Source organism: Thermobia domestica, chromosome 18 (genome assembly GCF_964235325.1).
Source record: "Thermobia domestica chromosome 18, izTheDome1.hap1.1, whole genome shotgun sequence".
NCBI lineage: Eukaryota > Metazoa > Arthropoda > Insecta > Zygentoma > Lepismatidae > Thermobia > Thermobia domestica.
This window is the reverse complement of record NC_137471.1, coordinates 3,107,120-3,120,922: the sequence shown is the minus strand read 5'-3', so window position 1 is coordinate 3,120,922 and position 13,803 is coordinate 3,107,120. Positions and strand designations below refer to the sequence as shown.

At 35.9% G+C, this 13,803-nt stretch overlaps 1 protein-coding gene across 2 annotated transcripts in view; it reads right to left on the bottom strand.

Annotated features, from left to right (window-relative positions):
• Nucleotides 1–7,238: 7,238 nt before the first annotated feature.
• LOC145675592 (actin-binding protein IPP) overlaps nt 7,239–13,803 on the bottom strand; it is a 49,090-nt gene continuing 42,525 nt past the window's right edge. For both annotated transcript variants that reach the window (XM_081746118.1, XM_081746119.1), the window contains exon 9: nt 7,239–13,495. The gene's annotated coding sequence lies outside the window, so the exon portion shown is untranslated. The remainder of the gene's footprint in view (nt 13,496–13,803) is intronic.

The window sequence follows — 13,803 nt, the reverse complement described above, 5'->3', positions numbered from 1 at the left end:
AAACACAATGGTACTCCGCTTACAATTCTAAGGATATGGGTGAAAAACAGACTATGTCTGCACTCTGTTAATTACAACACCTATCAATAGGTGAAGGTGAAGCACCCACTTATTTAACCGTTACTGGTTTTGGAGAAAAAGAAGAATGCATAGGTAATCTTTCATTCAATTTGGGATGTCAGAAAAAATCGAAAAAAATCCGGAATTTAAAAATTCCGATTTCGGACAAAGTTCGGATTTTTTCCGAAATCCGGAAAGTGAAATTTCCGGATTCCGGAAAATTTTCACCATCTATAGGTGAAAGAAGAGGTTGGGAAATCGTTCGGTGGTCATCTCCGAGCAGCATTAGTAAGTCTGCTAATAAGGTAAAGTGAGTTCGTAGCTGAACACTATTAGGACAATTCACAGGCAGATGTTGAATTATCTGTCTAGCACTACAGGACGCATATTTGCGGATCCCAAACGTTTCAGGTATCCTCTAATCTTATTGGCCGATATAGATAGGACATCAAGAGCAATGACATGCATATAGCAGAAAACAAAGGTCAGACGCTGTCGCCTTTCGTAGCCGAGCGTGTTGGTAATGAAAGTCACTTTTGACGTGGGTTCAAACCCGGCCCAAGGAAAGATTTTTTAAAATTTTCGTAACTCTTTTTTCATTTAAATAAGATCTAAAATAATACTCAAAAAAGTGATTTACCGCGGAGGAGCGAGTTAGAAGCTCCGCAGGGGTTGGTTGGGTTCTGTTCTCATAAAATGGGCAAATTAACGACTTGCCCAAATTTTTCTGTACATTTTACATGACTAACATAAAACAGTTAGCTAGGGTAGCGCGCGAATACTGAAACGTTTGGGATCGGCAAAAATGCCTACAGGACGCGCACAAAGGTGAGTTGTCGCAACGAAGCAGAAATCCATGTGTTAAGTGCAAGTATCCGACCTGAAGTCATTCCTGATGCTGGAGTTGGTACTTGATGAAGTCCAGTTTGCAGCATGTAAAGCTTAACCTTTGCATGGTATGCAGTAATTTAACTGATATTCAGTAACAGTTGGTAGAAGCGAAAGTATTCTTTCACCAAGATAAAAATATGGCAAATCCTGTCTAGAAGGTGTATGACGTATCGAAAGTTCATGTATGTTAAGGCAAAACACATGCAATTAAATTACTTTCCTCCAAACTGAAAAAATTACAGCACCCTTATTTCATAATTATTTTGTTCTTTCAATGTTTCGGAATTCCTATTTTAATAATTAATAATATGATAATGTAATACTTATTTCACAAGAACAACAAATTATTTCACCCGTCTTGTTAGTTGCTTTTTTTTTGTTGTTGTTGTTCTTCATGTGAACACATCGTATGTTCAAACTAATAGTTGAGAACAAAACACGTTTCAAATAAAAACGAACACAAGAAATCACGCTTTTTAGACCTAATAGCATCTTCATACACCATGATTATAGATCTACTGCCTTGTGAATGTATACCGTGCGTTACTGTGTGCAAAAATTAAGTGTTGCCAACGAAATGAGACAAGACAGAACTCTCCCGATAGGAACAGATACACATTTTCGAGACGAACACTCTTAAATCTCATCTTGCGGGAAACCTAGCGAAAAACATGAAGTTCACTGGATAGGAAGCGTCTACACCTGCCATATTGGGAATATGAAGGCTCAATGATTAAGAGTGCTCACCTCCAGTTTTAAGGGTCATTGGTTTGATTTCACGCCTGCTATTAATTAGTGGTGGACATCGTATCTCTGTGTGTTTTCACTTCCTTTACTCATTATCTCTCTTTTTTTGCTTTCAAGGCATAATCCTGGGATATTAAACTACAGATTCCATTTCATTTCAATGAAATAAACCAATAATGCAGTTTGTTGTATTTCCAAAATTATTTTCCACTGTTCATGTCTCGATGTAAATGCATTACACCACATAATAACGCAAGTGTAAGCTACAATGTAAGAATTCTTTTGCTCTTTCACGTTTCCCTCCAAAATAAATTTACGAAACATTTCCTCTCTGTCTGAAAGCACTACACTTAGTATTGAAAACGATTGTTTTTCATTGGATTCCTTAGAGCAGACGTCTGATTGCAGACCACACCCGTAAGACGCAGGTTTTTTAACTAACGAGGGAACCTATCCAAGTGTAACTCTGACTTCGAGTCGAGACTATGGCCGTTGGATACCATGTCCCAAAAGAACATAATACGAAAAGGGATACATCCTCGATCGCAACCGTTGCGGAGATATAAGCGTGAAAAGTTAGAAATTGAGCTCCATACTACACATTACAAAGTCAGATTCCGGGTCAAATTTTTCGGAAACGGTCGAGTAAGGAAACTCAGTGAATACATATCAAATTAGTGTGAGGAGCACACCATCTTTTGAATGAAAAATTTGTGTCCCCGGGACGTCGTGGAGGATGAGAAGGTCAAAAGGCAACGGTATATGCTTCGCGCATCGGGACCCCAAATTCACAGATTGCACTGTTAAATTTCTATCGGGGGATTTGCTGAACGAGAAACATGATGGTAAAGACGAAAAGGAGTAACCTTGAAACTGTGAGGTAACTTGGAGAGGAGTGGGGTTGGAGAAAACTGGAATAATGGTGCAGAAATAAAATATATCGGAGTGTGCTTTTGAGAGAGAGAGACTCTGCAGCAATTTGGTTTACTTCAATACCTTGCACTTTTAAACGTGTTTTTCTGTTTTCTTATTGTCGCAACTTAACGGATTTAGAAGCGTGGCCATAGATTTTCTGATGTAGATTGTATTGACATTTTGACCAGTTGCCCGGTAAACACAGGGTTATCGTAGAGAGTTGAGATTTGTTCTATCTTCTTTTATTTAACAATAGCTTTCATACAATATGCTACTTGACCCCCCGGTTCCATTTGCAAATTTTGAGTTGGACCCCGCCTGGGACCCTGCCAGTGCCCCGGGAACACAAATTTTTCATTCAAAAGATGGTGTGCTCCCCACACTAATTTGATGTGTATTCGCTGAGTTTCCTTACTCGACCGTTTCCGAAAAAATTGACCCGGAATCTGACTTTGTAATGTGTAGTATGGAGCTCAATTTCTAACTTTTCACGCTTATATCTCCGCAACGGTTGCGATCGAGAATGTATCCCTTTTCGTGTTATGTTCTTTTGGAACAAGGTATCCAACGCCCATAGTCTCGACTTGAAGTCAGAGTTACACTTGGATAGGTTCCCTCGTAAGTTAAATCACATGAACAGGATTGGACGTATTTTTCCTCTCTCGTATGACTTGGATTAAAATATATATATATATATATATATATATATATATATTCTTTCGTTACTGTTTCACTCGTCACAGAATACCTCAAGTACGGGTCAATCTATTTGATATTTGAAACCATTCAATTTCAGATTAAGAGGTCGCTGAAAAAAATATTATTTTTAATTCTTGTACACAAAGTTCTACTATATTTATAGAATTGAAAACTATGTTTATAGAATAATATTTATATTTATAGAATAAAAAGTTCATTCATTTTTTAGATGATGTTTTCAGAGCGGCCATTTCGTACAGACGGTAAGACTAGTTTGCACTTTAAAAAGGTTTGCGGTAAACCCTGTATTTTTAAAGATATTAATTTCAAACCAGAACCATTTGAAAGAGAATTAAATGTATAACATTTTATGTTCAATGCACATTTAAACCTACATTATAAATACTTGAAGGAAAATCTCGTTGAAAGTTTGAAAATCACAAATTCTCACCTTTAAAGTTAAAAATTTTAAAGAACAAAATAACTTACCACTGTTTTTTTTTTCCTAGATATGAACTTCGAGGTACACTACTTCCTAAAAAAAAATGTGTGTAATTTTTATTTTGGTATGGATCTTCACATATTTGCGATTTTTCGAAAATTGGCTATGCTCAACCTGAAATATCTCAAAAAGGGACACACTGGAAAAATCTCAAATCTTCAGAAAATAACCTTTATTTTCATAGTAACAAGTGGTTAAAATTTGATCACTGAGACTCCACTCACTAGCTTTTGAGTTGCTTTTTTCTTTTTCCTTTCTTACTTATGAACTTATAAGGCGAAATCTCAAGAAATGGTCAGTTGTACAAAAAATAATTTAAAAAATTCTGTTCTAAATCGAAATATAAATTAATTATAATACCATAGTAATACTATCATACTAGTATCGTTTGATTTATATGGGTCACACTTTAAACAAAATCACAAACAACTGTTAATCCTTCTCTTTTTATCCTAAAAGATCGTTTCGTTCCTAGCATGTTTCTTTAATCTTCCCGATGCACCACTTCTTAGTGTAAATATAAGCTACGGTATCTTGTGTTCTCAATAATGCACTTGTTTCTTGAATTGTTGTACCGCTATAATAAGTAAACTTTGAACGTGAGTGTACATCCGATTTTTGTCTGAGTTAGAGGCATCTCCTGGAATGACCTTGTCTGTAGAATTTTGTTTGCTAGAATCAAATCTCTTCTGTAATGTCATGCAGTTTCATTGCATTTCTTCTGATTGCACTGTATATAAAATGGATGGACAATTGCGGTCAACAGAAGATGTCTTAGCTTGAATACAAAAGGCAGCCGACCGGGGACACTTTGGCCGCGCTGTCTTCAGGTTTTTTTTTTTTTTTTTTTTTTTTTGCTTAAATAGTAAGCTAAATAAGAATGTTTCAGTTTTACATCCCACGGGTATGCCATGTAGGCTAAATGAGACTGTGATGATAAGAATGAATGAAATAATGGAATGAAGAAAGTGGGAAGAACTGGAAAAACTCCGAGAAACTTCCACACACGGTGTTTGTCTACTACAAAGCTGGGTGCGAAACAGGAACTCTACGCACTAAAGGTAAATGCTCTATCACTGAGCCACCGAGGCCCTTGTAAATAAAAGTAAATAGTACCAGCTATTAATAAAGTGGTCTTAACTACTTTATGAATTGCATAAATTCAGAAACTACGGAAGACAAAACGGCATTTATTGTTAATAATTATTTCCTTCGAGACATGATTAGTTTGTCCAAGTACGATAAAACATGTACAATTAAACTGAATTATGTTTAAATCCTAACACAAATAGTTTAATTGTAGAATGAACCATCAGTTTAATTGTACTTTAGTTGCTAATAAACCGGATTTCGCCATACAAAAGAAACAGCAACTTAAAAACCAGTCAAGTTTCAGTGGTCAAATTTTAACCACTTGTTACTATACAAATGCCAACTGTTTTGTGAAAAATTGAGATTTTTTTCAGTGTGTTTCTTTTGAGATACTTCAGATTGAACATAGTGATACCTTTTCGAAAAAATCGCACTGTTTAACGATCCATAACAAAGAAAAGATGCGACTCTCAGGTATCAAACTTTTTAAAGTAGTAAAATACTACGAAACCTATATTAAAAAAGGCGAATCTTACTTTTTATTTAAAAATTTTAATTAAAAAAATAACAATTTCTGCACATTTAATTTTATTTGAAATGGTTTTTGTTTGAAATCAGAATCTTCAAAAATACAGCGTTTACTGCAAACTTTTGTTAAGTGCAAAATATGCTTATACCTATGCACCTATGCAAAATGGTCACTCAAAAAGGAATTGCACACTTACAACAATAATGAATGTTTGTTTTCTGTTTTTTAAGTATAGTACAACCTTCTGTACAAAAATTTAAAAATATTATTATCAGCGACCATCATTGGTTAATTTGAAATGGATTTATCTGTACCTGTTTATTGTTAGCAGGTGTGCCGCCCTTTCTATAGTTTTAGTTCTAGAAAACATCTTCTATAGGATTTATGACCGGGCAATTCCAAAATTCGAATACCTATTTCGTCTCTTCGAGCGAGTGGCCACTTTTGCTCTACAACCTGGTGTCCATCATCCATAAATTGCATGGCATCAGTTTGTCATCTTCAAAGAAGGGTATCAATATATATCTTGCAGTATCTCGATGTACTTCGAATTTTATACCATAGCAAAAACACGTTGCCGCAACTACGTTTCCACATTGCAACCCATTCCAAAAGATGGAATTCTAGTGGATCAGTGTCTGTTGACCGCTTGCACACCCATTGATGACTGCTGTCCGAAAATCGGCTTTTATCGGAGAAAGTAGTTATTCCAAAAGTGTTGTGGGCTTGTTGCAAGTGACAATGGCCCAACTGTATCTCCGTGTCATTTGTGGTTTTGTAAGCAGAAGCTTCTTTTTGGTGACGAAGCCGGATAGTTCCGTCAGGGTAGTATAGTTAGGGTATTGACAAAAAGAGGAAAAGGTGCCTGAAAGTTATTATTTTCTTCTTTGTTAAATACAACATTTAACTTTTAAAATCAGATTCTACTGACTAATATTCATTTACGAGGCGGGTCCGGAAAGTAAGTACCGTTTTGAAAAAAACAAATACTAAAACAGGGTTGTTCAAACCAGGGCCGTGCCGTGGGGGGGAGCGGGGCGCCGAAGTAAGAGGGGCGAAAATTTCGGGAGAAAAAAGGAAAAATTGCTTGGAATATATGTATGGGGGCGCCGTCGTATACTCTCGCCCCGGGGGCTGATTTTCCACGGCACGGCCCTGGTTCAAACCACATTTATTTTTACACGAAAGACAACACTTTAAGCTATTTTTTGACAAACATAGTTCCCACCAATGTTCAAACACTTGTCATAACGGGGTGACCAAGTTGTTCAAACCTTCCTAAAAGAAACATCCCGCCAGTGAAGACAACCATACCTAAGCGGTCGGTAACAATCTCATGCAAAACACTCGGAACTTGAGGAACCTCATCTGAGTGCATTCTCATTCACCTTCCTCACACACTCATCAATCACAATAGAAGGCCGCCCACTTCGTGGTTGAATTGCCTCACCCACTTTCATATCATTTCATCACTTATTACATGTTCACCGTTAAGTCTCTAAACTTTGACGATGAATTTTCGACGGCGTGACGCTCCTTGCATTCAAAAACCGAATAACAGAAATGTATCTCACTGTTGGCACGTTCAGTGATTGTTTTCAACATCGTAAACGGACACAATACACTCGACAACTCAACCGTACTGGTGTCAGTGGAGAAGCAATAAACCAATGAAACTAGAGCGCATGCGCGGAGCGCCGACACTAGCGCTGCAGTAGCGTTCAAACGAAACGGTACTTACTTTCCGAATATGCCTAGTACCTTTTGTAGTAATTCATGTATTTGTCAAGATAAACGCATGAGTAGAAAGTCAATTATTTTACTGTATCAATGTCATTAAATTATAAATAAAATACAATAAAGTGCTCCACAATGTAAACAGTATAGTAACAAAAGAAATATAAGATTCGTCACAAACAGAACAAATATATATATATATCAATGACTAGATATACACATAGAGACAACTCCCATCACATAAAGTTATCAAGATTATTGGAAACATTTGTAAATGTAATATGCATAAAAACCAGTAACTTAAGTTTTATATATACAGAACACGGAAAAATAATATTACCAAATTTTCGAAGGTGATTTCTCGAGAGAAAGAAATTTTGATAGAACGTAGGTAGTTTGCAATTGGAAAGTTGTGGCCCCGCGTAGCATAGTCCTAACGCCCTAGCCTTTGTTGCGAGCTGTCCCGGGTTCGATTTCCAGTGGGCAGCCCAAGCATCCTGAGTGAGGTTTCTCCTGGGCTTCCCTTTCACACCAGGCAAATGTCGGGATTGTACCTAACATAGTAGTCCCAGGCCGATTCCTTCCTTTGCCATTCTTTTCTTCCACTTCAATTTCCCGGGCAGTGTGATCGGTGAGGGAAGTCATCATTCTTGTGTGTGACGGGCTGACATGGCCATAAATGCCGCAAGTCCAGAAATCTACTTCCTAACAATAATCCAATTCTTGGTTTCGAACTTGGTGGTTATTATTCTAACTTGACCTTTCCATTTCTAATTTAAAACTTCTTAGAAAATATGGTTTGTTTTACCGTAAACAATAAAAACAGTTAAATTCAGAGTTAAAAATCATAATTCACCCTGAGGTATTGGTAACTCTTAACATTATGCAAGCCATCTGTGATCCCTTTCTTCATAAATATTCATGTTTGAAAGTGGCTTGTGCACATAGATCATTTATCAAATATTTTGACATTCATTCACTCTACGATTGGTTGGTTAAATCGGAGTTCAGCGTGCCCTTGACCACCGAGTTTATATGAGACTTTGTCGTACAGCTTATGGGGCGTTTACACTTGGTCGATTTAGTCGCACGACTAAATTGACTCGCTGCATTTGCCACTAAATCGAAGCAACTAGGCCGAATCAGATCGATTGATGTGTTCAATTATTTCAACCACAGAAAATAGAACGTCTTTCAATTCAGTTGCCAGTCGATTAGTCGCCTTCGATCAACAAGCGATTAAGTTGAAGTCCCGTTTACACGGTCGATTAAGTTGAAAGTGACGTCAATTCGACTGAATCGAACGAAAATCGACTAAGTGTAAACGCCCCATTAGCGTAGGATCTGAAAGACACGAGCTCTCACCAGAAAATTGAAGTCAGGTCTTCCGCGACGAAAGTGTACGTTAATTTAGTCACAAGAAAGCACTGATCTTACGATTTATTTATACGCGGTTCATTCAGTCGTCCACAATACTTTGATATGCTCCTAGCTACATTCATATTCATGAGAATTTTTTTCTTATTTCGTATATAAGGTATCATCACCTCTGCAAAATTTGGTAATATGATTTTTCAATGACCCGAATATACACAAGTGTTAGTATACTGTTTATTTAATCATCTCTATTAACCAGTATAAATATAATATACAATTCTTACTTATTTATTAAATGTATTTTCATATATGCAAAATGCACACTACATGAAGCTTTATCTTCAAGCTCTCAGTTCATGGATTACAATCAAATAATCTTGTCGCATCACAAAGCTCATTATTATAATTTACGAAATAATAATAATACTAATTATAATAATATGAGACTGCAACCACAAATCTTATCTAACGTAAGCTTATACAATTTCATTGCAAATTATATCACTTAATTAGAACTGTCACCTTCCATAGTTGATGAAAAGTTAAAAAAGAAAAAAAAATTGCAAACTTTTTCTTTTTATCTGTACATTAACAGAAAAATGAAATCCTATTTGGCATTCAAGTACTAATTCTAACATGAAAATATATTGCTTACAATGACGTTCAATATTTTCTTTACCGCACAAATCTTTTCTACTCACTGAAGACATTTTCTTGCTTGCCCTAAAATTAATATCGATCTATAAATGAGCAACTCCAATGAAATGCAGTGTGGTACGTCATTCTTAGTTCTTTCGTTGAAAATACACGTTTTTAAAATCTGAATATTCCGTCATGAATAAGTATACTTAGGAATTAAGATAAAAGTTTATTATTTTTTTTTTAAACAAATTGTTATTATGTTGTAAAGAAATTACATGTATGTCTCGTATTTAAGTGGCTGTCCAACATGTAGGCGGATTTTGAGAGCTGTTTGCAGGACAAGCTATATGACGTAAAAATATTCCATTCCAAGACATTTTTAAATAGCTTAAACATAAAATCAAACCCATATTCCGTCACTGAGAATCGAATACAAAATCAGGCACTCAAAAGAATGCATCTTAAACATTGGATTTTTGGATGCATTAGATCATGTGAACTGCATCGTAACATATATTTTTCTTAGAAGTGAGTGTTATTTTTATATGTATTTTTTTCATGCTTTATTAAGATCTCTTTAGCTATTGTTTCATTTTGGAATGGATTTTGCATTACGGCCTTGTATAACAGCAGCGCTTTACTACTGAACCATACTCGAGTTCATATCCAAGGTGTTCTATTCCCTGAAAGTTTGAATCTGTAAATATGCGCAAAAACTAACACATCAAATCATGAGGATACAATGGAACCCTACTAAATTCTCAGTTTTCACTTCTGCTAAAGAAATATCCAAATTATTTCTCTTTATTTGTGTAAAAGTTTGGCCTATTTTTAGATTATCATTGTTTGAAACCAACTACTGGAGCGAATTTACACTATTTGACATATATAACAAAAATACACGTACATGTGTTTCACATTAACTTTCTGAAAAAGAAAGAAAAAAATACAGATTTTGATGAAACAATGCATCTTTTCCTTGAAGCTTTAAAATCAATCCTGTTTTTACGGCTGAAACCGATAAGGGGGTAAATTTACCTCCAAACCTCGCTCGCTTCCACTGTACATCACAACACTGCCTTAGAAAGGTAGATTGTAGTTCAATGTGCTTTTCCGGCACTGAGGCTATATAAAAGGTAGAATATGAATCACATTTCCGCGAGGTTTTTACAAGAATACAATAATTCAATAAACTTTCCCACATACCGTATTTGCGCGAATATAGGCCGCACCTAAACATTTGATACGAGATTATAGGGAAAAAAGTAAATCTCGAATATGGACCGCACTACTACATTTACGAGAAAGTTCAATAGACAGTATTTTGAGTTGCATCTTTCTCCCTCCCCATGAAGATCTTGAACAAAGCAACTTCGACCCCAGGAAGCCGTGTGCAACGTGCGTCTGTGTCAGAAATGTTCAGTTGGATTTTGGCTCTTTGGTAGTCAATATCAGAACTTGTCATGAAAAGTTACAAAAACTTAAAATTTCCAATAATCTTGATGGGATTGTAAAGTCCTTTGTGATAATGACTCTGAGCAGCATACTGGATCGTCTAGCACGGGTGAAGAATCAGACGATGGTGATGCTGAGATGGTGGGAAGTGATTGTGCTTTATTTGGGTGGGTACAAACAAGCTGACGCAGTTTTGCAAAACGAAGTCGCTTAACAAAGACAGGTATTCCTGTTAATCAAGTGTTAAGTGTACAAGTGTTTTCGGTGCCAGTGTAAGGTGTTACCGGTACCCGACAAAGGTGGCAATTTTTGCGAACATGGTAAGTTTTTCTACTATTTCCTTTTTAAGTCTTTGAAGATTTACAAAAGTAACTGCAGTTGCTTGTAATGGTATTAATTTCTACCCACAAGATACGTGTACATGTAATTTTGAAATTTACGGTTTATATCTGAGGAGAAAAAGTCTCGATTATAGTCTGAGCCACGATTTTCAAGCCAAAATCGAGGGAAAAGTGGCCTATATTCGTACAAATACGGTATATGTAAAAAGCAAGCCCTCCTCGATGGCCTAGTTAGTTTGTCTTTGGTGTACGAAGTCCCGAATTCGATTCCCGGTGGGAAAACATCCAAAGGTACTATATAGGTTAAGATCCTACTTAAACGGCACGTCTCGTTGTTTTATATGTTGGAGAAATGAATACTCTGTTGTGGGCAAGAAGTGTTTAATGTAGGTATTAACATGCTACTGAAATTGTGGTGAAAAGAATCTACAGAAAGAATATTCACATAATTGCTTACCAGAAGTTATGAGTGGTTAGGTGTATTCAGGTACAGTGATATACTGTATTCAGATGCCGTAAAGTTGTGAGGAGATTCTAGAAAACGACAGTGTGCGTATATTCCATGTAGTTTGTATGAAGTGTAAATCGCATAATACTGATACTTAATCCTGTCCACTAATATACTAGCCAGAGTGCATGCCTTTGGTGTATGAGATTTCGGGTTCAATTCCCAGTGGAGAGTACTGAATGCATTACGGTGGTTCGAATTCCCACCGTAAACTTGTAGGTTCACGTCTCATACCGCTTTGGCGCTGAAAAGAGGTGCTAAATTTCAATACACAAACAATATACAGCGTTGGAGAAGGCATACACTTACAAGGAGAGGAATTACTACTTCCTTCCTAAATAAATATAACTTAAAATTCAACACTATATAACCTTGCTGTTATCAGAGGACGTAAATGTCAATCGAAACATATTCGTACAGGGGGATAATAAAATTCCGGCTTTAGTGTAAACGACCCTTGTAACGTCCGTGGACATGCATAAACCTGAAATAAGTGACATTATGTAATTATTCATGATTCTCTTTTGATGGAAGAAGCTTTAGTGGTTGAATTAGGGCAGCATTATAGGTATATATATATATATATATATATAATACAAAACATACTGGACATATGACATGTTTAATGTTTTCTTTCAATGCGACGACAATTGTTTTGACTTTTGATAGATTTCAAGTATATATCATTCTGTATCTTGCAATATACCGTATGTTAAAATTTGGGTATTTTTAGTTAACACCAACCAGTATTGGACCTGGCAGCACGTGTTGCATAACCTGGCCGTATGTATCCGGCTAATAACAGCAGAGTTATAAAAAAGAATTGTATATCTCACCCTGTTTGAAAACTATAAAATGCAAAATAGTTTCTTCGTTCTTCTGTGAAGTTGTGATTTTCAACATACGACCTATTGCAAGATACGGAACGATATATTTGTTGCGAAATGGCATTGGACATTTATGTACTTTAAAACGAAATGCGTGCGCCGAACTATTTTAAGATAAAAATAACTTTATTTTAAGGAATAAAACTCGGACGTTGACGCGAACTTTAAAAATTTTATTTCTAATTTCATTCATAATAATAATAATAAATTTTTCTTTCTTCGAATCTTAAGATACTTCGGTGCACGATTTTTGTTTTAAATTGTAGAAATATTCAATGCTGTTGCAGTCAACACATTTCTGTTTGAGGCAACTCGCCCTCGGAGGATTGTGCAAATGAAGTCCATGCTATTCAACGAATATAAAGCACTCCGAGGTTGATGCAAAGTAGTGTATACAGGACCCAAGCATTTTCACTAACTTAATGTGAAAAAAGTCTTACTCAAAAAAACATTGGATACAGGAATCAAACACAGGATCTAACTATTACAAGCAGAGCGCGTTATCAGCTTTGTATTAGCTCAAGCTAACAATTTAGATTTTTGGTCAAAAAATATCACGCGGATGCTTAGAAGATCAGCAAATAAATATGTTTTTATTTTCTTGAGAAAACATTGCATTCTAATTTTGACATAAAACCTGCGTAAGAAAAGAATTCCTTTATGTTAGTTGATTGTAAAAAATCATCTAACCAACATTTTAAAAGAAAAGACAAATACTATTATTAACTTTCTTTATAAAATAAACACACAAAGTATCCAAAAGTTAAAAATTCTAAGCTACCGTTATATCCACAAAGGAATGAATCCTGCTAGTATCTAACATCATGCATTTTTTTCATTAACAGTAAGGTAACAGATTCGACTACATTTGATATCCTTCCTATTCCACAGAATGACGTGTTTTGCGTGATAGTTATGGAGACTATGGAAACTGAAACAACTACGAAAAGCTCCCGATGTGTTTATTCCTGAACGAAAGGCGAACACGATGGCTTCCTCTTTTCTTCTAGTTTAGTAGTTGCACTTCCTACCATTCTTATTTACGTCCCGCAAGAACGAACTGAAAGCACATTCAGCACAGCACCTTTGTGAAGGCGTTAGGTCTGCAGTCTTCTGCAACATGAAACAAAAAAGCAATTACAAAATTTTAAAACATAATAATTTTCATATTATGGTAACAATAACCTATGATCCTTATATTTTTCTTTCTGTTTCTGTAAGCGTCAGTCAGTATTTCATTGCGTATCGCGACTGTTAGTAGAGCAACAAAGAGCCTATCCGGTTTGTCGTAAAGACCAAATAGTGTCACGTGATCAGATCAAGTCATGTCTAGTGCTAAATCGAGTCTGGAGATTCTCAATTTAGATGTGAGATATTTCAAGCACGTAAACTCCGCATGGACCGCCCTGGATAATTCGCAG